At 45.2% G+C, this 27861-nt stretch overlaps 2 long non-coding RNA genes across 2 annotated transcripts in view; both read left to right on the plus strand.

Annotated features, from left to right (window-relative positions):
* LOC140694596 (uncharacterized) overlaps positions 1-27861 on the plus strand; it is a 490643-nt gene that overhangs the window by 348398 nt on the left and 114384 nt on the right. The gene's annotated exons all lie outside the window — the stretch shown is intronic.
* On the plus strand, positions 1592-8941 carry LOC140694608 (uncharacterized). Its single transcript, XR_012070193.1, has 4 exons — positions 1592-1807; positions 3198-3448; positions 6544-6672; positions 7525-8941. It is a non-coding gene; the product is annotated as an uncharacterized lncRNA (long non-coding RNA).

Genomic DNA, 27861 nt, shown 5'->3' on the forward strand with positions numbered 1-27861 from the left:
ACCGGGTTCCAAACGCAGCCTCTCTAAGTCTACCCTCTGAGTTTCTGGAACTCAGCTTGAAGAATACATGTTCAGGCCAGACCCAGAGCCCAAGCCAAACACGACAGGGGTCACGTGGGGTTGTAAGCCCATGCTCAGTGGTCGGGGTCTCCTTGCACATCTGCAGAAATCCCTGTTCCGCCTCATTCCTGGGAGAAACCCCACATCTCCTCCTGCTCTGTGTGTTCTTCTCTTGAGGCTACTGTCCTGCAGGGATGCAGGGTCCTTGAACCTGGCCCTCCAAACGTACATAAGCAGCCTGTTCGATAAAACAAATTATGCACTTTTTCACATTTGCCAGTTTTTTGATTCCAGAAAGGCTGTGGGACTCTTTCTCACTGTCTCCTGTGCCCCCACCACTTGGTGGCCCTCTCCTCATGGAAACACGATTTCCCACAACTGCACCCTGCCTCCCAGCTTGTCAGAGGGGAGTGGCCCACAAAGACACAGGTGTTTGTGAGGATCCTGTCCCCCAGCAGAAAGCCTACTCCTGGAGCCACGGACAGGGATCTGGCCTCCTGAGCCGCTCAGCTCTAATTGAAAGCCTAAACTGGGGACCCCGAAAATTGCTGAATGACTTTGTGAGTCACCTGGGCTGGAGGGGCCTGATTTTTCTTTCCAGGAATGCATGTAGCGCAGCCTCCATTTTCAGGGCTGACATTCATGATGGATCTAGTTCCCCCAATTGCACCCCAGGAAGGAGAGGCCCTTCCATCCCACTGGTTAGAAACCCAGCCCAGGGGAGTTCCGAAGCACCACATCGCTGTCAGGTCCAGCATCCCTGCAGAGTGGCCCCTGCCCCTGAATGAGCCCCTTCCCTGGGTCTTCCCTGCCCAGACATGACCACACCCCTGGTGGTGCTGGGGAAGGCAGGGAGTGCAGTGAGGGGTGGGGGGAGCAGAGCCCCTTGCTCTGGAGTGAGGGTTCTTGGGGAGACCACAGAGCAAGGCACACACCACCCCCACCCTATACCCCAAACTCTTAGCTCCAACAACACAGGGGCCACTCTGCGCCCTCTCACCGTGGCTCTCCTGTGAGACTGCACCCAACCCGGCATCTGGCACCCCAGCCCTACCTCCCCTCTTATGACAGATCCCGTCTTCTTGGAAACTGCCTAGCAGCGCGTATTCAAGGCCGGCAGCGGGCCTGGCGGATCTGCACTTCAGGTGCCCTACCTGGCCAGCCGTGCGTGCCTGGGCTCAGTCCTCTATCTTGCCCACCGGTAGCCTGGGTCCACGTCCAGTGCAAGCGGAGGCCGCGGAGCCCAGGCTGATCCCCACACACGGACAGGTGAGGGTGCCCCCGCCCCGCTGCACCGCTGCCCCGCCGCCCCGCCGTCCCGCCCACTGGTGGCAGCACCGCCCCAGCCTCCGGCCGGCGCCACCTGCAGGTCAGGACTTCCGCGCGGCCCCGCCCGCCACGGCCCAGCCCAGCTGTCCCATAAGCCTCCCCCCACCCCCGTCCTGGCCGCGCCCTGCCTCCCATTGGCTCCGCAAGTTCTGCTCTCGCACATCTAGACTCGGGAGGACGCACGACGCAAGCGCTAGGGGAGGGCCCCGCGGCGTTGCCATGGTTACAGGCGCCGCGCTCCGCGCGGACCGGCGTGCGCTTCTGGGGCGGGGAGCGGGCTCCGGAAGTGTGTAGCTGCCAGGGACCATGGCGGTGCTTGCTGCTGGGGATGGCGACTTGCACGGCCGGGCGACTAGTTCTGGCCTGGTCAGTCGGCGGCAGACATCCTGTCTGGGGCGGCGTCCCACAGACGGTAAACGTACGTCCGCGCCATCGGCGGGGCCGTTGGACATGAACCGGGGTGGGATGGGGGTTGGGGTGGTGGCCGGGGAGGGCTGCGGTGCCGGGGAGCGTGTTGGGGCGGAGCGGGGCAGGGCTTGGGCACAGACTCAAGCTTTCCTCCCCCTCAGGCCCTGGGGCTGGGGCCGCGAGTCTGGGTCGCCCTTGGTGGCCGCGGCCTCCCAGAAACCCCCGGGAAGGGCAGGCGGAGGACCCATCTTAGATGAAGCGGGGCCTTACCCGGGTTTTGAAGAGCCCCAGAATCAGATGTTGGAATGGGGTGGTTTATCAGCCTTGTTTATCTGCAGGGAAATTTCAGTTCCATCCAGATGTTGGTTCCTTCAGTCAACCTCAGGAATAAGACACAAGGGTCAGTGCCGATAAGCAGTTATCTAGGGCTTGACTCAAAATAAACTATGCGGGGTGTAGGGGTGGTAGATGGGACCCTCTCTCTTGAAGTTAGCAGTCTTCTGGGATTAGAGGCCCCAGCTGAGGATTAAATCCTCATCTGCAGTAATGGAGGTTGTGAGAAACCCACAGAAGGGAGTGGTGTGGTGGCGGTAACTCATTACAGAATCCAGGACCCTTGCCTGTCTCTTGTGTAGAAGAGTCTCGCCTAGGATAGGGCAGCAGTTTTGAAAGTGTATCCAAGGCCCCGGAGGTGCAAGACCATTTTCATAGAAACGCCGGGATGTCACCTGCCTTTTGCACACTCTTGCTCTCCCGAGTTCCTGTGGGGTTTTCCAGGGAAAAAAACCTGGCCTGTGATATCACAAAACAGGGAATGCAGAGGCAGATAGGAGAATTCAGCTCTCACCAGTCCAAAAGAGATTTGCAGAAATTAAAATCACTGCTATTCTTCTCACTAATGGTTTTTGTTTTGAAAAATAGAATTATATTTTGTTTAAGAGTATTAATGGTAACATATAGTAGATTGTTATTATTTTTAAGTGAATTCATACACTTTTTCTAACTTCTTATTTAACTTCTAACACAGGAAATATTGATAGATTTAACTCACATAAATAACAGCCTTTTGGAGTTCTCAGTAATTGTTAAGAGTGTATAGGGTTCTGTAGAACAAGAAGTTTGAGAGCCCCTGGAGAACGGGTTCTCAGTTGCTAGTCAGGTGCTTAGTGGTGTTAGACGGATGCCAAGATGTCTTCCGCAACTGCTCCCGGACTTGAAGTAATTGGCCACATGGAGATGGGTGGGCAGTGCCTCCAGTTTACAAACCAGAAGCTGCTGAATGTGTCTGGAGTCTAGGCCATGGGGTGTGCAGGGATTCCCTTTGTATCTGTTCTATCTAAGCCGGGATTCCTGTGCAGAGGCCTGGCCTTGAAGACCCGCCCTCCTTTGCTCCCTGCCAGGTACCTTCTGTGTGACTTCAACCCTCCAGAGGGCTTCAGCCTCCGTAGGAACGTCTGCATCCACATTGCCTTCCTCCTGAAGACCCTGCTGGAGATGGAAGAGCCGGTACTGGTGCTATCCCCTTGGGGCCACCTCTACCACTGGCAGAACCCCGACATCAACCAGGTCTGGATTCCCTGGTCCGACTCCTTTGACCTCCCAAGTCTCAAAAGAAACATCCCTGACACTGAGTACGAGCAGTTCATTGCAGGTGAGGTGGTGGTCATTTAACTGGGGCCAGGTGGTCGTTGTTCTGGCTCCGAATGAACATCGGGCCATCTTACTTTGGGCTTGTCGGTCTGCTTAGGGGCCCTGCTCAAGTTTCCCACACTGCAGGTGAATTTGGTTTTTCCATAGTTTTTTCGGGAAGTCAATTTGAAGTGTAGGAGCTCTATGTCCCCTCACCTCTGAAAAACCTGGCCTCCTAGTGAGATGGAGTAGTGACAAGGAGGACACTGCCACATAGGCCTTGTCCCAGAAGGACTCGCTCCCTGTGCAGTCAGGGCTGTTCTTACCTGTAGGAAAACACGATGTGTGTGTAGCATAGGCCACGTGCTGGAGAAGATATGTAACTGCCCAGCCAGTATAATTTGGTCCTGCTCAAACTACCCATTTTAAGTTTTGTAAGAGGGAACAGTTCAAGATTTTCTTTGAATAAAGCTATTTAGAGCTTATCAATTTTTTTAAATTGAAATGTGGTTGATTTACAATGTTTTGTTAGTTTCAGGTATACAGCATAGTGATTCAGTTGTACATATACATAGTCTATTCTTTTTCAGGTTCTTTTCCATTATAGGTTGCAAGATACTGAATATTGTTCCCTGTGTTCTACAGTGAATCCTTGTCGTTTGTCTGTTTTACATATAGTAATTTGTATCTGTTAATCCCAAACTCCTAAGTTTGTTTTATAAGTCTGTGAGTCTGTTTTTGTTTTATAAATAAGTTCATTTGTATCATTTTTTTAAAATTCCACATTTAAATGATATCATATGATACTTGTCTTTGTCTGACTTATTTCACTTAGTGAGATAATCTCCAGTTCCAACTAACTTGCTGTAAATGGCCTTATTTCCTTCTTTGTTACAACTGAGTAATACTCTGTTATATCTAAATACCATATCTTTGTCCAGTCATCTGTCAGTGGACGTTTAGTTTGCTTCTATGTCTTGGCCACTGTAAACAGTGCTTCTGTGAACATTGGGGTGCGGGTATCTTTTGGAATTAAGGTTCCCTCTGGATATATGCCCAGGAGTGGGACTGCTGGATTAGGTGATAAGTCTTTTTCTTTTTTCTTTTTTTTTTTTGCCTTTTGAGGAATCTCCATACTGTTTTCCACAGTGGCTGCACCAAACTACATTCCCACCAACAGTGTAGGAGGGTTTCCTTTTCTTCACAGCCTCTCTGGCATTTATGGCTTGTGGACTTTTGAATGATGGCCATTCTGACAGGTGTGAGATGATAACATTGTAGTTTGGAGCTGCATTTCTCTGATAATTGAGCGATATTGAGCATTTTTTTATATGCCTATTGGCCATTTGTGTGTCTTCATTGGAGAATTGCTTCTTTAGTTGTTCTGCCCATTTTTGGATTTGGTTGTTTATTTTTTTCTTATTAAGTTGTATGAACTATTTATATAGTCTAGAAATTAAGACATGGTCAGTCTCATCATTTGCAAATATTTTCTCCCATTCCGTAGTTTGTCTTTTTGTTTTACTTATGGTTTCTATTGCTGTGCAAAAGTTTATAAGTTTAATTAGGTCTCATTTATTTATTTTGGCTTTTATTTCTGTTGCTTGGGTTGCTTAGATTTCCCTCGGAAAACATTGCTGAGATGTATGTCAAATAATGTTTTGCCTATGTTTTCTTGTGAGAAGTTTATACTGTCTTGTCTAATATTTAAGTCTTTAAGCCATTTTGAGTTTGTTTCTTTTTGTTTTTTTTGCGATTCTATTGTATGTTTTTGATTTGTGGTTACCTTATTCTTCAAATATATCAACCCATTACTATATCTATTTCCTTTAGACTGATAATCACGTAGGCTCCAACACATCCTAAGAATAACAAAGAAAAAAAAGAAAGAAAAAAATCTATATTTTCTTGCCCCCCTCTCCCATTCCCACCTTTTTTTATTTTGATGTCCTTTTTCATTTTTACATCTTTATGTTTATTCTCTTGTAACTCGTTATTGCATTTCCAACTCTGGTTTTCCTGTTTCTATAGCATCCTGCTTCCTTTCTGTTTAGAATAGAACCTTTTAATGTCTCTGTTAGGTTCAATATTGCTGAGTTATCTCACCTCCCTCCTCCCCCCCTAGGCCTCTGAATACTCAGTCCAGGAAAGCTAAACCATTCTAGCCTTCATCGGTTCTGGGAAAGCAATCTTCAGAGTGGGAAAAAACATTGAAAAATAATATTCTGTGCGTTTCTTTCTACCCTTGCCCAGAGATGAGAAACATCTGAAGGTAGGGGGAAAAAGTTGGAGGTGGGAACACAAAGTCTTTTCTCCATTTGCTACTGAAGAAATGATTGCTTTTGTAATTAGTGATGATGTCCTTTAGATTGGTGAGATCGAGATTCCACAGCTTCAGCGCCTGTGAATAACCAGCCGGAAGGAAGCCCTTTAGGGCCCCTGCAGTGGGAAAGGCAGCCCCTCTGAGCACCTGTTGTTCTGTATTTTTCCTGCCTCCACACGGGTTCGCTAGGCACCTTGCAGGACAATGCAGTTACCCTAGGTGGAGGACAGGGAGACCCCTGCTGTGTGGCGAGCCACAGGAGCCCACACTTGAAGGACAAAATGTAGAGTAGTGGGGCGGGCGTAGGAACAGAGGATGGATGAGACCCAGGATAGTGTCCTGGAGTCCAGCAGCCAAGGCTGGTGGGGCAGAAGGGGCCCTGGGGCATAGGCAGTCCTTGAGGGATCTGAAGCAAGATAGGAACCAAGAGACTGGATTCATGTGGGGGTACAGCGCCCCCTGGAGTCCGGGGGGCAGCTTAGCGAGCCCAGGGGGAGCGGGCACTTCCCCAAAGCTGGGTTGACAGGTCACAACCAACTCACTGGAGACCGAGAGGCACTGAGTCATTTTTAACTTTTTGTCCCTCTTCCTGGAAAAGAAACTGCTGCCTGTTAAATAGCCTGTGTCGTTAGTGAGAATTAAAGACATGAAGCAAGATTGCCTCAAAAGTCATCCATTGTGTAGTTGTTAGTAAGGGTCAAAGGCAAACTTGAATAGATGAAATGAAACTTTCATCAGAGGATTTTAAAATCCTTTAAAATAAAAATTCTTGCTGCCTTTGTTCTTTATTTCAGGGTTCACTTGGTGATAATAATAGTAACCAAAGCAATAGCAAACCCTACAGAACTCTGTCCTGCTGTTCCAGGAACGCTGTGTTCACGACAACCCAATGAGTTGACACCACTATGAGTTCCACTTTAAAGGTAAGGACATTCATTAATCACACGGCTAATAATGGCAGAGCTGGGACTTGAACCCAAGCTGTCTGGCCCCAGAGCCCTCTCTCAGCCCCTTCACTGCAGCTCATCACTTGGCATGCCTGACACAGGCCAGCATTTAAGAGCAGCGTGACCTTGGCCAAGGCTGCTTCACTGCTTGGTCTCTGACTCCTCATCTGTCAAATGGGGGTGTGGGCAGTGAACTCTGTGAGCTCAGTGGTCACTTCCTCCAGCTCTGCTATTCTACTGCTTTGAGTTAGTTTAGTAAGTATCCGAGCCCCTACATGGCTCACGCATGGGCTGGCGCTTTGCTAGGCTCTGGTTTACGGAGAAAAGTAAGATCAGCCTGCTTCTCCAGGGAGCTTGTGTCCCTCCACGGAAAGCAGCTGCGAGGCCCAGGCTCCCTCGCTGGCAGTCGGGGGCTGGGCAGAAAAGTCTGATAAGAGAAGATGGAGGCAGAGGCCCTCCGGGAACAGTGGTGGCCACACAGCTCTCAGGAGCGGGAGAGTCTTTCCTGGCTGCTGAGAGGGGAGTCCTCATGAGGCCAGTAGTCCCCCCAAGCTAAGCCCTCAGGACAAAGATCCAGCCATCCCTTCAGTGTCACCATAGAGCCAGACCATCCTCATCACTGTGCCTCTGTGCTCCTTTGTCCTGGGGCCTCTCTTCCCCATACACCCAGAAGACTTTTCTCCCTCTCTTCTCTGAGTGTCCCCTCACTTCACCCGTGGTCCCTGCTTCCTGGGTAACCATCTCTGGAGTTGACGCTTTGCCCCCTCACACCCCCCCATTTGATCAGGAGCCTGGGTTGACCTCCTTGTGCTCACTTTCCACCTTCAGATCATTGCTCCTCCTCTCTTGGGAGCACCTGGAAAACCCAGATCCTTTCCTAGCAGTGTCTGCCACCCTGGCCTCCCTGCTCATCTGCCTCAGTCAGGAGCACCTGGACCACCAGCTCTGTATTGCCTCACCTCCTACCATCAAGATGTCAAAGTTCATTCTCCCTCCACCAACCAGTATGGTCATTTTAGGGTCTTCTTCTCCGTCAGCCTGAGCCAGCCACCCCCCATTCATCCTACCCCCGGGCTCATACCCGGGCGTGTCTCCACCCAGGTCCAGCCTGTCTCCTTTAAGTGCCCACCTCTAGCCGTCCAGCTGCTTCTCCACCAGCCTCCCTGGCCCTCCTTCACCCTCACTGGGGCATCAAGCACTGACTCCTCTGCTTTCCTGCCTGTCCACGTTCCTCTTACTTCCACTTCCCCACCTTCCAGCTCTGCATCCACAGTCAGCACTCTCTTTATGACAAACAAAACCCCCTTGACCCTTGATCTTTTCAGTTCCTCACCAGGACGACTTCCATCTCGCTTCACCCAGTTCTATTTGTTCTGAGCCTGCAGGCAGCAGGCTCTCCCAGCACAGATTTCTAAGACTACAAATCAATGCCCACCATGTTGCCACTGCCAGGCAATCCTCCAGGATTTCTCTTGTGAGCACATTTCCCCACTTACCACTCAGTGGTGTCAACATTCTCTGCTCTCTGCACACGTCTAAGCTTCCCTCTGTCTCTTCCCTGACTCCCAGCAGATGGCCTTGCCTCCTGCTTTGGAGAGAATGACATGTTACTGGAAAGAAACTCGCTCACCTGCAGCAAATCTGCTCACCTCACCTTTCATCTGTCCTTCTCCCACCTGCACTCTAGCTGTAGTTGTTCTTAATTTAGTGAGTTTAGTTGACATATATATACAAAGTTAAAAGCATAGCACACTGTAGGCTACCTTCTAGGGCTTACTTTTTCAGTTTAACATAGAGTGTATGATTCATCCATTTCGTTGCATGTACCTGCAGTTCATTTGTTTTAACTGATCTTAAATATTGTGTGTGTGAAAATAACACAAGAGAAGGGTAAGCCAGGATTCAGGATGCTGGTTACTTCCTGTGAGAAGAGGCCAAGTGCAGGATAGGGAAAGAGGACACAGTATGTCACTGTCAATATTCCTGTTATGATGCTGGGTGATATGTTCATAAATGTGTCTTATAATATTAATTTTAATACATAAATACCTCTGACAGGCACCTATGATGAGAATGTGTCATGAACCAAAACATACAATGGGTAATATTACATCATTATTGTTATGTAATCTTGTTATATTATATATTAATCATAGTCTTACATTATTTGTTATGGGTTATATATTATATAGATGCATGAATGATATATTATGTATATAAACACCTACATATGTATTATATACTATCTGCTAATAAACAGAACATAATATGCAAGTATATTTTCTATTATGTATTATTTAATAAATAATAACATATTTATATAATAATATAATAATAACTATATCCTGTTGTATGACATGGCACATAATCTTTAATAAAATAAGAAATCTGTCAATATATATTGGTAATTAATAAAATTAAAAAAAAAAAAGCCCGCAACTTTTAACGCCGACACCGCTCCAGCTGTCTCTGTCTTGTCTCTTCCCTTTCATGGTCGAGGTCCTCACATTGCTATCCGTTCCCCCTTACATCTCCTTATCTTGAACCTTCCTCCTCCTCCCTTCCCATGCTACCTTCTGCCCCGTGGTCCCTCTAGTCACCAGCGGCCTCTGGGGCGCTGATTTGCGGGCACAGTCTCAGGCCCCAGCTCACCTGCCTGTCCGCCGCCTCTGCCACCGCTGGTGGGGGCGGGGTGGGGGGCAGAGTGCACCTCTTGTCCTGGAAGAGAACACAGCACAGACTCAGTGACCAGCAGCAGGTGTGGCCGGGACCTGCAGGACTTGGGGGAGAGCCAGACTGTCTGCATCCAGACTGGGGGCACTTGGAGTGTGAAGAAACCCAGTCCTCACTGCCCCTGAAGTGAGGAAAACACCCTCAGGGGAGTTAAAGTGCTTATGACCTAGGTCTGTTGGCTGGAAAGGATAAACGGGCCCCTAAGGGGAGCGTAGTTGATGTTCCAGGCCCCACCAAAGCCCTAAGGGCTGGCGGGGAACCATGCTGGAAGCTCCACTGGACCCAGTGCCCCCTCGGGGATGGGGCCTTCGGGAACAAGCAGAAAGCCCTCGGTCTCTCGGGGGAATGGGGCAGTGTGGGAGCATCCCTGCAGCGAGTCAAGTGACGTCAGGGCCTGTGGGATCCGTTTGTATGGCCACATCGAGCCTCAGCAGAAGCCACAGCAGGAGTGGATTCCTGTCTCTCCAGCTGTCATCCTCCTGTCTGACTGCCAGGCTTCAGACCCGATCCCCTGGGGCGCCAGGACAGTTATAGACAGAGGCGGATCGGGGAGGCCTCAAGAGGGCGGTACTGGCCTTCCTGCCAACACAATTACAAGAAGATCAAACAATCCATCGATGGGAAGAAAATAAGAACCATGGTCACATCTGGACCCCAAGCTTAGACGTGGTGCATGGGTGACATTTATCGACAATCCAGCGAGGTTCTGGCCAGAGTTAGAGGCTAGGGCAGCAAGCCGGGAGTGACACTGAGGAGCATCATTGTGCAGAGGCTGGACTGGGGATCTGCAGGCTCCTCCCAGGAGAAGCCTCAGTGTTTGGGAGGTGGCTAAAATGCCTCCGTGTCACCAGCAAGTGATGCCACCTGTGGAAAATCAGCTGTAATTCTGAGATGGGTCAGCCCCGGGTGATGTGATAAAGGCTCCTACAAGAGGGGGCGCCAGATGGACAGTGAACCAACCGACAAGCTAATGAGATTCCCACCTGTGTTTTTCATGCTTTCGTAGCCAAGAATGAGGAGAGAGTTGAATGGCTCACCATGAATATTTTAACAACTTGAGAGGGTTCCATGACTCACTGCATTTAAGTGTCACCTGGAGGAATTCAGGCAGTGTTTAGACCCAGGGGATGTTAACGGCCTCTCGGTTCCTCATCAACCTGGCAAACCCACCAGCCCTCTATGGCCAGACCTTGGCAAGTGCCTTCCCTTGTTATAACAAAACCCTTCTCACGCACACCTGTGGTAAGCTTTTGTTTTTTTTTAATTAATGTGAATGAAAATACCTTACAGCCTCCTCAGACCTTTCCTTAGGGCTTCTCGCCTTAGACCCCGGCAAGGGGGCCCACTGACCTGGGTCCTGCACTGCAGAGGGTCCCCCTGGCCCTGACACTTCCTCTGGCCACGCCCTCCATCGGGTGGAGTCAGCAGGGCCAAGGGGGCATGGTCATTGGCTCCATCCCGTGCTCTAGAAACCCAGGACCCTGAATGCCCTGCCTCAGCAGCCCCTGACCCATTTCTAGTGCCTGCACCGCCTCTCCCCGGAGTTCAGATTTCCAGGACTCACAGAGAGGCCAAAGGGCAGCTGTTTACCTGGAGGTTATAGGCAGAGCCCGGACGTGAAGTCTGAGTGTCCCCCTGTGCACATCCAAGGCCCCTTATTGCAAGGGATGGACCCAGCATTGGGAAGAAAAGGGTCAGGCTAGTGATCAGAGTCTGGGAATCAGCTCTCCCCACACGCTCACTTTCTTTGCAGGACTCCCCTGAGTCTGGGAATTCTAATTTTGAACCTGGCCTTCCCCCTTATAATGAATGTATATTTGTAAAGGCAGGACTTTAGAACCTACTGCACTTAAAATGTTTAGATATATAGGATGTGAGCTCCCAGGTATGCTCTGGAACTGCACTTCCAAAGGTCCAGAGCATTTATGTTGGCTCTCTGGAGTGGCAAAGACCGTCTCCAGAGAGGAGGGGCTCCTGCTTCACGCTCCGAAGTCAGGATCATCTGAGGGGATAAAACAATGGACACTGAGACCCTCAATTGTAAATTGATTTAGAATAACGCCAAAGGTGTGTATGACGTGTGAGTGTGCACGCACGCACCTGGGGAATTGTGTGGTACATGACTGTGAGTGTGTGTGTGGATGTGCGCGCGCGCGCCTGGGGATGTATGTGGTTGTGTGTATGCTGTGTGTGTGTGCGCCTGAGGACGTGTGTGGTTATGTGCATGGTATGTGTGTGTGTGGTACATGAGTCCATGTACGTGTGTGTGTAGGGATGTATGTAGAGCAGAGTCAGTGTGTCTGCACGTGTGTGTACATGCATGCATTAGTTTTAACAGTAGAAGCTGTCCTTTAGAATTCTGAAGTCGTAAAATTTGTATGATGTCTTTCACTGTATATTTCAATATTAAAAAAATCTTCAGTCACCAGAAACTTATTGCCCCCTGATTCTGAATTATTTTTTCCATATTGATATGTCTTCATTTTACTGATGAGGAAACTTAGCTTAGAGATGTTAACTGACTCAACCAAGGGCATGGAGCTCGCGCGCCCAGGGCCAGGACGCAGTCCAAGCCACGCTGCTCCAGAGGCCTGGAGCCCTGCTCACGATCACGCATGGCCTCTTGGCGGGGGAACAGATTCTAATGGGCTGCGGCCAGCATGCAGGCTGCCCAAGCCGGGGACTCCGGAAGCCGGGCAGAGAGTACCAGACAGCAGACAAGAGTGAAGCCCTGCTCAGAAATCAGATAGGTTCCTGGGTCTTGGATGAGTAAGGAGGCTTACTGCTCATCCTTGATCCCTTTGCTGGTGGCCAAAAGGGACCAAGGCCCACGAGAGCACTTCTGGGAGGTGCCTGCCAAAACCTGGAAAAGGACTGCTCAGGACTGGCCCTGCAGTAGGAGCAGAGGAATGAATTGTCGCCTCTTGGTGGACATTGTTGGTGATGGCAGTAGGAAGCCAAGCAGCCTTGGTATGTGTGGGTGGCAGGACAGGGTCCTAGCGGATGATCGTTTTCACATCTCTTAAAAATCATTGCTTCATGTATTGTATCCATTTTGTGGTTTATTTTAGGATGGTGAATATGGTCTCTGTTACTCCATATTAGCTGGATTGATTAATTTTTTTATTGTTTATTTTCTCTTCAATGATTTGGAAGCTATATTGCCTTTTAATGAAAATTCTCTCTAAATTTTTATAAATCATCTCTAAGTTCATAACTTTACATGTAATTGGACCAGTATTCCTATAACACTATCAAAAATGAAATAATCTATTAGATCCTGTTCCTCAATAATGATAAATTTAGCATATTTTACCTCTCTGCTGTTCCAGATTGTGTGTGTGTGCGTTTGTGTGTGTGTGTGTTTGTGTGTGTCCTCCAGTTACTACTTTTTAGACAGTTGCTTTCAGTTTGTTATATTAACAATGAAAATATAGGTATAAACTTCTTAGATTTCATTGCTCACTACCACTATTTAATACCATGTCTTTCCCACTTTTGAGTTATTTACTTATCGGTATTTTCAAATCAACTGGACACATGATAGGTTAAGTTTTTTCGAACAGTGGAATTGGAACACTTTCATGTCTATATGCAGCTTTATGTTCTCCTCAACAACTCTCAGCCTGTTGTTGATGGCCCAAGCCTTGTTTTAAAATATGGCATTGTTTTTCATCACCAAAAAAGCAAAAAAGTTTTCTTGATTTAAAGTGCTGTCTTTTTATGACTGGCTAGTCTTGTCTGGTGGATAGAGATTTCCTTAACCTTCCTCCTTCTTTTTGCCATAACTCGGATTCATTGAGAAACATGTTTTTACCATTTCTCAGATGGGCTTCCGCTTTGACTTCCACTTTAAACCATCAGCCCACTCTTTTTCTCCATGCTTATTCCTGAAAAAGTGAGCTCTCTATTGGATTAAAGATGGTTCCCGTCAGAGATGTGTGGCTCCCGGTCCAAAGGTCCAAATGAAGAGAAAAGGAAAGATTCCTGTTTCTGGTTGTTAAACTTTGTCAGCTTTGAGATCTAGTTATCCGTGTGGCTGCGGTGGAATCTGCAATGTCTTGGCTCAGAGTTTCCTTTTTCTGGCTTACTAGGGGAGCCGCATTAGCTGGGGTCACGGCGCTGTGGCCGTTGTCAGGATCCCGGGACTGAGGCAGCCCCTCTCCCCCCTTGTAATTTTGATCTTGCAAACTGGGTCCCAGCTATGCGAACCCTGCACATGGTGGCCAGGATTGCCCCCCACGTGACGTGTCTTCAGTTCCTCAGCGTCCCTCACTGCTATCAGCTAGCTCCAGTAAGGGTACGAGCTGGCTTCCAATGCGGTCCTTCCTCCTTCCTCTCCAGGCAGGCCCTCCTTTCCCACTAGTTGTCCCTATACCTTCTCTCCTGAGCTACAAAAGCTGAAGGAATTCCTCAGCGTTTCCAGCAGTTAGATGGCTCTCTTCTATGTTTGGACCCCTTCAGTGCTTGCAGTGGAAATTTAGGAGGTGGAAAGGAAGAGCTTGGGGGTTCTCCGTATCTAGGGGCTCCCTATCCAGCAGATTCAACTAACTGTGGTTTGAAAATATTCGTGAAAAAACAGAAAGTTTCCAAAAGCAACACTTGAATTTGCCATACAATGACAACTACTTACATAGCATTCATGTGGTATTAGATACCGTGAGTAATCTAGAGATGATTTAAAGTACACAGGAGGACACAGCAAAAGAGAATGTGACAACGAATGTACGTGTATATTCATGTATAACTGAAAAATTGTGCTCTAAGCTGGAATTTGATGCAACATTGTAAAATGACTATAACTCAATAAAAAATGTTTGTATATATATATATAAAAAGTACATGGGAGGGTGCACATAAGTTCCATGCAAGTCCTATGCCATTTTATACAAGAGGTGTCAGCATCCATGGATGTTGACGTCTGAGGGGAGTCCTGGAACCAGTGCCCCATAGTTACCAAGGGATGACTGCAAGTCCAGGCTCCTTATCCCAGCCTGTCAGGTCCCCACGTGGTCTGAAACCTACCTCTACCACACTTCCCTTGTCACTCTCCTCCAGCCCTGGCAGACTGCCCTCTGATTCTTGAACAGGCCACACTCACTGCGCTTCATGTCTGGCCCCTAGAAATACCCATTACTTTCTGAGCACGGCTCTGCTTTCACAAAACGGGCTGCATTGTCACTAGAGAAGACAGTGTGGAATTTCCTTTATTTTTTTTTTAACATTTTTATTGATTCATAATCATTTTACAGTGTTGTGTCAAATTCCAGCGTTCAGTACAATTTTTCAGTCATACATGGACAAATACACACTCATTGTCACATTTTTTTCTCTGTGATTTATCATAACATTTTGTGTATATTTCCCTGTGCTATACAGTGTAATCTTGTTTATCTGTTCTACAATTTTGAAATCCCAGTCTATCCCTTCCCACCCTCTACCCCGCCCCCCACCCCAGTAACCACAAGTCTGTATTCTCTGTCCATCAGTCCATTTCTGTCCTGTATTTATGCTTTGTTTTTGTTTGTTTGTTTGTTTTTGTTTTTTAGATTCCACATATGAGCGATCTCATATGGTATTTTTCTTTCTCTTTCTGGCTTACTTCACTTAGAATGACATTCTCTAGGAGCATCCATGTTGCTGCAAATGGCATTATGTTGTCGGTTTTTATGGCTGAGTAGTATTCCATTGTATAAATATACCACATCTTCTTTATCCAGTCACCTGTTGATGGACATTTAGGTTGTTTCCATGTTTTGGCTATTGTAAATAGTGCTGCTATGAACATTGGGGTGCAGGTGTCATCCTGAAGTAGATTTCCTTCTGGGTACAAGCCCAGGAGTGGGATTCCTGGGTCATATGGTAAGTCTATTCCTAGTCTTTTGAGGAATCTCCACAATGTTTTCCATAGTGGCTGCACCAAACTGCATTCCCACCAGCAGTGTAGGAGGGTTCCCCTTTCTCCACAGCCTCTCCAGCATTTGTCATTTTTGGATTTTTGAATGACGGCCATTCTGACTGGTGTGAGGTGATACCTCATTGTAGTTTTGATTTGCATTTCTCTGATAATTAGTGATATTGAACATTTTTTCATGTGTTTTTTGATCATTTGTATGTCTTCCTTGGCAAATTGCTTGTTTAGGTCTTCTGCCCATTTTTGGATTGGGCTGTTTACTTTTTTCTTATTGAGTCGTATGAGCTGCTTATATATTTTGGAGATCAAGCCTTTGTCGGTTTCGCTTGCAAAAATTTTCTCCCATTCCGTAGGTTTTCTTCTTGTTTTATCTCTGGTTTCCTTTGCTCTGCAGAAGCTTGTAAGTTTCATTAGGTCCCATTTGTTTATTCTTGCTTCTATTTCTTCTAGGAGAAAATTTTTGAAATGTATGTCAGATAATGTTTTGCCTATGTTTTCCTCTAGGAGGTTTATTGTATCTTGTCTTATGTTTAAGTCTTTAATCCATTTTGAGTTGATTTTTGTATATGGTGTAAGGGTGTGTTCTAGCTTCATTGTTTTACATGCTGCTGTCCAGTTTTCCCAACACCATTTACTGAAGAGACTGTCTTTATTCCATTGTATATTCTTGCCTCCTTTGTCGAAGATGAGTTGACCAAAGATTTGTGGGTTCATTTCCGGGCTCTCTATTCTGTTCCATTGGTCTATATGTCTGTTTTGGTACCAATACCATGCTCTCTTGATGACTGTAGCTCTATAGTATTGTCTGAAGTCTGGGAGAGTTATTCCTCCAGCCTCATTCTTTCTCTTCAGTAATGCTTTAGCAATTCTAGGTCTTTGATGGTTCCATATAAATTTTATTATGATTTGTTCTAGTTCTGTGAAATATGTCCTGGGTAATTGGATAGGGATTGCATTAAATCTGTAGATTGCCTTGGGCAGTGTGACCATTTTAACAATATTGATTCTTCCAATCCAAGAGCATGGAATATCTTTCCATTTTTTAAAGTCTTCTTTAATTTCCTTCATCAATGGTCTATAGTTTTCTGTGTATAATTCTTTCACCTCCTTGGTTAGATTTATTCCCAGATATTTTATTACTTTGGGTGCTATTTTAAAGGGGATTGTTTCTTTACTTTCTTTTTCTGTTGATTTATCGTTAGTGTAAAGAAAGGCAACTGATTTTTGAACATTAATTTTGTAACCTGCTACCTTGCTGAATTCTTCGATCAGCTCTAGTAGCTTTTTTGTGGACCTTTTAGGGTTTTCTATATATAGTAACATGTCGTCAGCATATAATGACACTTTTACTTCTTCTTTTCCAATTTGGATCCCTTTTATTTCTTTCTCTTGCCTGATTGCTGTGGCTAGGACTTCCAGGACTATATTGAATAGGAGTGGTGATAGTGGGCATCCTTGTCTTGTCCCAGATTTTAGTGGGAAGCTTTTGAGTTTTTCACCGTTGAGAACTATGCTGGCTATAGGTTTGTCATATATAGCTTTTATTATGTTGAGATATGTTCCCTCTATACCCACTTTGGTGAGAGTTTTTATCATAAATGGGTGTTGAATTTTATCAAATGCTTTTTCTGCATCGATTGAGATGATCATGTGGTTTTTGTCCTTTCTCTTGTTGATGTGATGTATTACATTGATTGATTTGCGTATGTTGAACCAGCCTTGTGTCCCTGGGATGAACCCCACTTGGTCATGATGTATAATCTTTTTTATGTGTTGTTGGATTCTATTTGCTAAAATTTTGGTGAGGATTTTGGCGTCTATGTTCATCAGTGATATGGGCCTATAATTCTCTTTTTTTGTAGTGTCTTTGCCTGGTTTTGGTATCAGGGTGTTGGTGGCTTCATAGAAAGAGTTTGGGAGTATTCCCTCCTTTTCAATCGTCTGGAAGAGTTTGAGAAGGACTGGTATGAGTTCTTCTTTGTATGTTTGGTAGAATTCCCCGGTGAAACCGTCCGGTCCTGGACTTTTATTTGTAGGGAGGTTTTTAATTGCTATTTCTATTTCCTTTCTAGTGATCGGGTTGTTCAAGTGTTCAGTTTCTTCTTGATTCAGTTTTGGTGGACAGTATGTTTCCAGAAACTTGTCCATCTCCTCTAGGTTATCCAGTTTGTTTCCATATAGTTTTTCATAATATTCTCGTATGATATTCTGTATTTCTATTTTGTTTGTTGTAATTTCTCCATTTTCCTTTCTTATTTTGCTAATTTGTGCTCTCTCTTTTTTCTTCTTTGTGAGTTTGGCCAGAGGTTTGTCGATTTTATTTGCTTTTTCAAAAAACCAACTTTTGGTTTGGTTGATTTTTTCTATGGTCTTGTTAATCTCTATTGTATTTAATTCCTCTCTGATCTTTATAATTTCCTTCCTTCTGCTGCTTTTTGGGGCTTTTTGTTCTTCTTTTTCTAATTGATTCAGGTGGTGGGTTATCTTGTTTATTTGATATTTTTCTTCTTTTTTAATTAAGGCCTGTATCGCTATAAACTTCCCTCTTAGCACTGCCTTTGCTGTGTCCCATATGTTTTGAGTGGTTGTGCTTTCATTATCATTTGTCTCAAGGTATTTTTTAATTTCAGCTTTGATTTCCTCATTGATCCATTGTTTTTTCAATAACATATTGTTTAATCTCCATGCTTTTCTTTTTTTGTCCTTTGTTTCTCTGTTGTTGATTTCCAGTTTCATGGCATTGTGGTCAGTAAAGATGCTTGAGATAATTTCTATCTTCTTAAATTTGTTGAGGTTTCTTTTGTGTCCAAGTACATGATCGATCCTGGAAAATGTTCCATGTGCACTTGAAAAGAATGTATATTCTATTTTTGGGGGGTGTAAAGCTCTGAAAATATCCACCAAATCTAGTTTTTCTATTGTAGTATTTAATTTCTCTGTTGCCTTGTTTATTTTCTGTCTGGAAGATCTGTGTAGTGATGTTAATGCAGTGTTAAAATCTCCAACTATGATTGTATTCCCATCAATATCCCCCTTTATCTCTGTTAGTAATTCTTGTATGTACTTAGGTGCTCCTATATTGGGTGCATATATATTAACGAGTGTAATATCTTCATCTTGTATCACTCCTTTAATCATTATAAAATGTCCTTCTTTATCTTTCTTTATGGCCTTTGTTTTAAAGTCTATTTTGTCTGAAATCAGTACTGCAACACCTGCTTTTTTGGCTTTTCCATTTGCATGGAATATCCTTTTCCATCCTTTCACTCTCAATCTAAATGTGTCCTTCTCCCTAAAGTGGGTCTCTTGTATGCATCATATTGAAGGTTGTTGCTTTATTATCCACTCTGCCACTCTATGTCTTTTGACTGGAGCATTTAGTCCATTAACATTTACAGTACTTAATGATAGATGTGTGTTTATTGCTATTTTGAACTTATCTTTGCAGTTGAATTGGTATATCCTCTTTGTTCCTTTCTTCTTCCTTTTGTGGTTTGGTAATTTTCCTTTGTATTATCATGGATTTTATTTAATTTTTGTGACTCCCTTGTAAATTTTTGACTTGTGGTTACCCTTTTTTCTAAATCTATTAACCTATACCCGTTTTTAATAAACTGATAATAACATGATCTCAAACCCATCCTACTGTTAAGAAAATTTAAAAAAGAAAGAAAAAAAATTCTATATTTCCCTGCCTCCCTCTCCCACTCTCAGTGATTTGTATGTCTTCTTTTATAATTTCGTGTTTTCTTTATTTGTAATTCATGAGTTATCACCTTTCCAGTTGTACGTTTCTCATTTCTGTAGCATCCTGCTGCTTTTCTATTTGGAATAGCCCTTTCAATATTTCTTTTAGCCTGGGTTTAGTGTTGCTAAACTCCTGCAGCTTTTTTTTGTCTGTGAAACTCTTTATTTCTCCTTCTATCCTAAAGGATAGCCTTACTGGATAAAGTATCCTAGGCTGCATCATTTTTTCATTCAGGGCTTTGTATATATCTTGCCACTCCCTTCTGGCCTGTAGTGTTTGTGTAGAGAAATCAGCTGAGAGCCTTATGGGGGTTCCCTTGTAGTTCACTCTTTGCTTTTCTCTTGCTGCCTTTAGAATCATTTCTTTATCCTTGGCGTTGGCCATCTTGATTATGATATGTCTTGCTGTGGGTCTATTTGAGTTCTTCCTGTTTGGGACCCTCTGAGCTTCCTGTACTTGTATATCTGATTCCTTCTTTAAGTTTGGGAAGTTTTCAGTCATGATTTCTTCAAAAACCTTTTCAATTCCCTTTGATCCTTCTTCCCCTTCTGGGACCCCTATTATGTGAAGATTGGGACGCTTTATATTATCCCATAGGTCCCTTATGCTATTGTCATTATTTTTTATTTGCTTATCTTGTAGTTCTTGTGAATGGGTGCTTTCTGTTGCCCTTTCTTCTAGATCACTAATTCGTTCCTCTGCATTAACTAGTCGGCTTTGCACAGCTGTTAGATCATTCCTCATCTCTGTCAATGAGTTTTCCCATTTTGCTTGGCTCTTCTTTATAGCTTCAATTTCATTTTTGACATATTTTATTTCTCTAAGCATTATCTCTTTTAATTCCTTCAGCAATTTGATCACTCTTTTTTTGAAATCTTGATCTAGTAGGCTATCGATGTCTATTTCATTGAGCTTTCTTTCAGGGGATTCCTCTTGTTCTTTTAATTGGGAAAGGTTTCTCTGCTTCTTCGTCTTGCTCATACCTCTCTGGCACTGTGGTTTATGGAGTATCAGTTGTCTATTTTGGATCTTAAGGATTTTATCTATCTAATGCGTATTTAGGAATAGAACTTAGGAAAAAAAAGAAAAAAGAAAAAACAAAAAAAGAGAAAAAAATAAGAGAGAGAGAGAAAAAGAGTTTTAAAAGAAGGGAGAAAGAGGGTTTGAAAACAATGTATAATGAATAATAGAAGATCGAGTTGAAGCAGAGTATTAATCAGGTGGAGACGTCCTTTTAAAACCTTTAAAAAAAAAGGGGGTGGGGAGATGAATATATGTGTTTGAAGCCTGTGTCTAATCAATAACAGGACATCAAAACCTAAGAGAAATAGAAATGAATTAAGAAGTAAAAATTAAGAGAGTAATTGAAAATAGAAGAGGTAAAAACAGATTAAAAAAACAAAAACAAAAACAAAAAAACAAAAAAACAAAACAAAACAAAAAAAAAAAACAAAACAAAACAAAAATAGGGGGTTGTTGGTGTTCTCCTGGAGTGTGTGTGCTTTTAATGTGATGTCCTTCTGTCTTGTCCTGTTTTGGAAGCTCAGCTTGTTTTCATAGGCCCTCCGTTGGCGCCCTCTTCTGTGCTGCTCCCAGCACCTGTCGGCAAGCAGATCGCGCCTCCTCCTAACACGGGGTCAGATGCAGCTCTCCTCTGCTGCGGGCGGGCGGGTCACTGCCCCTCTGGATGCCGCAGACAGATGTTGCAGACTGGCCAGGCAGGAGGACGGGTCGTGCCCCTTCCCAGCACCTCGGTCAGGGGTTGTGTTCCTGCCCGACAGGCGAGGGGCCGCTCTCCCCCTGCCTGTGCCGCCGGTAGCTCCGCTGCTCTGTGCGGCTGCGCGCTCTGCGCCGGCGCTCCTCCCTGGTCGCGCTCCGCCCCGGTCGCGCTCCGCCCCGGTCGGCGCTCCGCCCTGGTCGCGCTCCGTGGGTGGGCTCGGGGAAGACCCAGGGGCAGCCTCGTCCCTGCTCCGAGCCAAGACCCAGCTGCTTGTTTGTCTTTGTGGAGCAAGTTCTCTGGGGTACCAGAATGGAAGGTTCCTATCTGCCCAGGGCTGTAGGCCCGTCTCAGTCTGGCCCTTGAAGCTGCTAAGCCCTTCGGTGCGGACGCAGGTTTCGTCTCTGCCCCTGCCTGGGTGTTAAGCGCCGGGGAATATGGCGGCTCTGCCTGGGCCCCTCCCCTCTTCCCCTGAAAAGTTTCCGCGTGTTTTCAGAGATGGGGGTATGCACCCTTCCCCCGAGAGCACATCAACCTTGCTGTTTTATGGAGGGCCCAGGTTGTTCTGTCCTGTACACCCACAGCCCCGGCGCCCAGCCCCTTGCAGTCCCCCGGAGTTTCCTCCGTGCAGCCGCCCCCGTCCTCCGCCCAGATTATGCAGCCTGGCCCTGCCCGCCGCTGCTGGCCCGTGTCTCAGGCTGGGTGTCGGGGGGACGCTCTGTGCCCGTTTAACTTAGTTCTGTCAGACAAGGGCTGCTCTGTACAGATCCGAGCCTCGGAGGCTCCCCCTCCGTCCCGCTGGCCTCTCAGTTGGAGAGGGGAGACCCAGCGAGCAAGCGCCAGGCCTCCTTTGCCGCTCCCTCCCCGCGGGACCCGTCCCGTGCTGCTTTGCCTTTTGTTCTTTCTTTTATCCTTTTCTCCTACCAGATTTTTGGCGTCTTTGTCTTTTGAAGAGGGCGATGATCTGTTGGAGTTCCGCAGGTGCTCTGGTTGGCTGAGTGGGTCTGTAGATGTGGGTCTTGGTGTATTTGTGGGAGAGGGTGGCTTACAAGCGTCCTTCTACTCCGCCATCTTGCCCGGAAGTCTGGAATTTCCTTTAAAAACTGAAAATAGACTTAACTCATGATTCAGCCTTCCCACTCCCGGGCATGTATCAGAAGAAAACTCTAATTCAAAAAGTCACATGCACCTCAATGCTCAAAGCAGCACTATTTATAATTGCCAGGACATGGCAACAACCCAAATGTCCATTGACAGCTGACTGGATAAAGATGTAGTAGTATATTTATACAAAGGAATACTACTCAGCCATGAAAAAAACAAAATAATGTCATTTGCAGCAACATGGATGGATGTAGAGATAGTCATTCTAAGTGAAGTAAGCCAGAAAAAGAGAAAAATGCCATATGATATCACTTATATGTGTAATCTAAAAAATGACACAGATGAACTTAACTACAAAAGAGAAACTGACCCACAGACATAGAGAAACAAACTTACGGTTACCAGGGAAAGAAGGGGATGGGAAGGGATAAATATGGGAATTGGAAAAGTGTCCCTCTTGGGGAGTTATGGAAATGTTAGCTATCTTGATTGTGGTGATGGTATTCTGGGTGTAGACATCTATCAAATTCATCAAATAGTACATGTGAAATATGTGTAATTTACTATACAGGAATCATACCACAATAAAGGTGCCTTTAAAAAAAAGAAAAGAAAAGATTGGTGGCATTGTGTCCTACGTTTTTATGTGTCTGCAGTGAGTGGGTCTTCAAGTTTCCGGTCTGCCATGTTTTCTGAACCAGAAGTGCCCTCCTTCGCTTTTCTTTGGTAAACTGTCTGTGGGTGGCATTTATTCCCGTGGCTTCAACTTCTCTCTGTCCACTGATTAACTGTCAAATCTTTTCCAGCAAGGACATTTCATTTCAGTCCCAGAAATATACTTATAATTGACAAGTAAACATTCCCACTTGATTAGCCCATAAAAATCTCAAGCTCTGTGTGTTTGAATTTACACCCGCTCAGAACTAAGTTTACTTCTTCAAACAATGGCATCACTATCCCATCTATTTTCCGTGCCATACATCTGGGAGTTTTCCTTTACTTTTCCACTCCCTCACCCCCATCAGTACTAAAATTCTCTTCCTTAATAACCCCCAACTAAGTCCCTTCTTCTTGCTTCCCACTGCATTAATTCACACCCGTCGCTAGTCTCCCCAGTGCTGTTCTTTAGAGTGAACAATCCACTTTTCTCACTTTTAATGACTAATCTGTGTCACTCTCCTCCTTAAAACCCCAAAGAATTCCCCGTTGCGTATGTGAGGAAGTCCACGCTCCCTGATTTAACGTCACACCTTCTCATCACCTAATTGTTGCTTTTTTTCAGCCTCAGCTTCCGTTAGTTCCCCACAGCCTCTAGCCTCACTGACCTTCCTTCCCTAAGTGCAAAGGGCTCATAGACACGACCAGACCTCTGCACGAGACACACAAGCTGCGGAGAATCCCGTCCCCACCACGCACTCTCCTGGTCTAGAGATTTGCTGGAATCCTTCAGATGTCAGTGCAGAAAGCTTTTCTCCTCTGACACCTTCCCTACCTTCTAGAACCCTGCCCCAGGCAGTGCAAGAGCCCCTCTGAACATACAATATACATGAAGCCAAGTGACGCTTACCACATTGTTTTGAAAACCTATTTAAATTTGTCTCTTCCACGACACACTGTGATCTCCTTGAAGGATGGGGGCTGTGTGGTATTTGTCTAGACAGCTAATGTCTGGCACAGATCCCAGGCCATCAGAAACAGTCTGCTGACTCATCAAGAAGAATTGTCGTCTTTGCGACGTAAGAAAGACTACATGATCTCTGATCTTACACCATCCGGCAAGGGTCAAAATAATTTCACATAGAACTACACAGGCAAAATATGTGTATTCTTTTCCTCTTTGTGAGCCCGAGATCATAGGCATCCTGGAACGTAGGTGTCACTCTAAGCTGTCTGTCCCCTAGGCTGTCACATCCAACTTCAACATATTTTTTAGAAGTTGAAGGGATACATGTACATCACCCCGTCTTAGAACAAACGGCGCTTCAGCCTGACCCAGTTTAATGTCCATATGAAAATCAGTAATCTTCCAAACTGAAGCGTGAGGAAAGATTTCCCGTCTCTCCTTCCAGTCTGTCTGCCATCTGCATCCCACATCCCCACTGCTCACCTGCGTCAGACCACCTTCCATCTAGAAACATTTTCGGTGGGACACTTGGATGAGAACTAATTACAGCAGTCATGAAAATAGTCCCATGAACGTAGGCTCTGCACAACAAGGATGCTTTGACCGGAGGCCTCAGCCGTGGCCTGCAGGGTCTGTTCACGTTTTCTGCCTGGCTTCAATGCAGACGTTGTGCAGAAAATCAAGCCTGCCATTAAAGTCATAGAAGGCCCAAGAAATCCAGAAAAATAGAGTGAGAGTCATCTCCTTGGGAATATTTTGGAAACAATCCACAAATAGGAAGAAGAGCTTTAAGAAGTTCGTTTCAGAGCAGATGATGCCCAACTGCAGGTGGCTCAGTTTTGTTATTGTTGCTCGCTAGTTGGCTTTCTGCTGCTTCTAACACGCCTCTGTTTAGAGAAGTGGCCTGAGTCGGCCCTCAGAGCAGAAAGGTGAGCTGGGCCTAGCGAGAGCCGAGCTCCTCTGCTGTGTAGTAACCCGCTGAGAAGGAAGGGATGGCCCAGGGCTTCCTCTGACTCTCTCTCCCTCCGTTATAAACTCTCTGAAGGGAAAATGGAGTAAAAAATTCTTAATTCAGTATGGTATTGTGAAAGTGAAAAATTAACTGTCTTTGGAGGGGATGGTATAGTTGAAGGGGTAGAGTACGTGCTGGGATCAATTCCCAGTACCTCAATGTAAAAAAATAATAAGAAAAATTCTTTTTTTTTAAAAAAGGAAAAGGACAAAGAAGAAAAGAGATCTCAAACAACTCAAATTTAAAAGTAAATAAAAACATTTTATACATAGTAATCAGTTCAGTCTTTTGCTAGATTAGGAGTTTGGGATTAACAGGTACACACTACTATGAATAAAATAAATAACCAACTCCCAGGTCCTTAATAACCTAGTTCAACCTGAATCCTTTCTCTTTTTTCCCCTAAGCAACCCGTGGAAACCCCTGAAATTCTCACCTTATAAAGAATTCATTTAAAGGTGGTTTGAAAGTTACTGCTTAAAATATTTATTTGTGATTCCGTGAATATAGGTCTAGTAAGAAAGATAGACAATAAACCAGTAAGCAAAAAATATATTATGTACTGCCAAGTACTAATAATTTCCACAAAGAAACATAAAACATATTAGGAGAGAAAATGATTGAATAGGAAATATGTGCGTGCTATTTTAAATAATGTGGTCAGATAAGTCCTCTCTGAGGGTAAAATAATTTGAACAAAGTCCTGAATGAAGCAAAAGAATAAGCCACGTAGGTAACAGACAAGAAAAGCCTCCCAGGCCGGGAGAAGTGTAAGTACGAGACTTGGAGTTACAAACACAGCTGTCCTGGTGGGGACCATCTGGGCGGTGAAGATGGGCTGGAGCAGAACGGTGAGAACTGAGGCTGCAGAGACGGGTGAGGGTCCGGATCACACAGGGCCTTGGTAGGGACTCTGGATATCCTTCTGAGTACAATGGAAAATCACGAGAGTATTTTGCAAAGCGGAACAACTTGATCTTATTCATAGTGTAATGAGACAGCTGTGGGTAACATATGGGGAATAAGCAATGGAAGCAGGGCAAGGTAAGCTGATGGGAAGCCAGTGGGAAGAGTGCTGCTGACCTGGAGAGAGACACCGCGGTTGGGCTGGGATGATGGCGGGAGACGGGCTGAAATGGGGACACGATTTGGCAGTAACGGTCACAGGCCTTAATGCTCGAGTTGGACACAGACACAGAGTGCTTCAGGGTGATGGGTATGTGATATCCGGGGCTGAGCCACAGTTTTTGTGCAGAGACCTGACAGGAGAATAAAGTGGGGACGTTGACGTCGGTAAGAAGAGTTGGTGGGTGTTGAATTCCCCCTAGAGCCGCGTCTCTGTTTCTCTGTAGATGAAGTCAGCAGAGTAGGGTTGGGTGTTCCTACTTCTGCAGAGAATTGCGTGTCCTCCTCATCGACAAATTCGAGAGGCCGACCTGCCCATCCAATTGCAGCATCTTGAATCTGCTTCTTTCTATGCAGGAGGAGATTTCCAACTAAGATGCCAATCAAAAATTCCCGTGTCCAGGGTTAGAGCTGTGTGAGTTTGGGATGACCTCAGAGATGCCTCCACAGAGGTTCAGTGTGCTCTCTCTCCCTCAGAGCACATAGTTCCCTTCAGTCTGCTGGGTCTCAGCAGAGAAGATATCACAAATAGCCCTTCTCAGGCCCTGGAGACCAACCTCCCACTTGGCCAAGCTCTGAAAATGAGTACGAGTTCTGGGCAAAGGGCCTTCTCCAGGGCGCCATCTTGCAGATTACATGGGGACAGTGTACAAAAGAGTGGGAGGGTTGATGGTATAAATGGATTTTAATTTTTGCTCTGAATCTGATTCTGTCCTTCCGTTTTGTTAAGGAAGTGTTCTTAGGCCAGACATGATTCTCCTTTTTTCTTTCTATTTGATCATCCAAGGGGTTTAGATAGGGTATTTGTTTTAGGGTAAGAATCTTTAAAAAAAGAAAACCCTTGCAAATAGCGTCTTGTTAGGCATTTGGACAAGACAACCAGTAAATTCTCCCAGCAGTATTGAACCCCCTTGTTCCTCCAGGGGTTCTCCAAAGTATACATGTTCCAATTCTGACCCAAAACCAATGAGACTTTTCTTTTTTTTAATCACTTCACCACGGACAAAAGATATCACTAAAGAAGGTGAGAAAAGAACAGGTCCCCATCATCCAGAGTCCCTACCAAAGAGCCCACAGAAGTAAAGAGGAGATGAAAGAGAGAAACGTTTTATTTATACACACCGCAGGAGCCAACCAGAAAAGTAACTACCATGTTAAATGGTGAAAGTTAAAAGGCTTTGTTATCAACCTAACTGAATAGGGCAAAGGGAGAGGAGAGAATTGGCTTCCATGACAGGTTTTCTTCTACATCTATTGAATCTCAGGTATCTTCAGCTAAAGGGCTTTTGTATTAACCGTGGGTTCCATCTGACTTTCCATTCCTCGAACTTTGTTCTTCTTTTTCAAGATTCACTCATGTATTCTGAGCCCCTGGATTTTCCACGTGAATTTTAGATTGATTGTCAATTCCTGCAAAACACCACCTGGGATTTGGGTAGGCATACTTTGAATCCTTAGATCTATTCATGGACTACTGTCATCTTAGTAGAATGAAGCCTTCTGTTCAATGAATATGGGATTAATCTCTGTGAATGTAGGTCTTAATTTCTCTTGACAGAATCTCTCATGTATTGTAGTCTTCAGTGTCCAAGTCTGGGACTTATTCCTCACTTCCTGTGGATGCTGATTCAGAAGATACATGACCTCCTGGAGAACCTCTACTGCCATGGAGCTGACATGGAACTGAGTCCTGAGAAGGCTTTAAATTCTTTTAAAAATAGGATTAATGTACTTTAATTACTCCATAGATGAGTAATAAATGGGTCACATTAACATAGGATTTTATTCCTTTTAGAATTAGTAGAGTAATACACAGTACGAAAAATTGAAATATTGCCTAAAAGAGAAGAGATTAGTAATTCCCACACACAGAGGTGACTGTCATGAATGATTTGGTGCTTATGTCTCAGTCTCTGTGTCTCTCAGTATGTCTCTCTCCATCTCTTTCTCTCACACACTCACAATCAGATCAATTTACATCTATACTGATTTCTCACGTATGTGGTCGTGCAGATGGGACCTTGGATGCAGACTGTGGGTCTGCATACTTCCACCCTGAGGCCTCCCTTGACATTGGGTTGAGACCAGGCACCCGCTTTTCCAACTGCACAGCATTCATTCATCCACATGAACCAGAACGAGTGGACCCCATCCCCTCTCCATCAACATTAGTGTTTCTTTAATTCCG

This window comes from Vicugna pacos, unplaced genomic scaffold (assembly GCF_048564905.1).
Source record: "Vicugna pacos unplaced genomic scaffold, VicPac4 scaffold_65, whole genome shotgun sequence".
Classification (NCBI taxonomy): Eukaryota; Metazoa; Chordata; class Mammalia; order Artiodactyla; family Camelidae; genus Vicugna; species Vicugna pacos.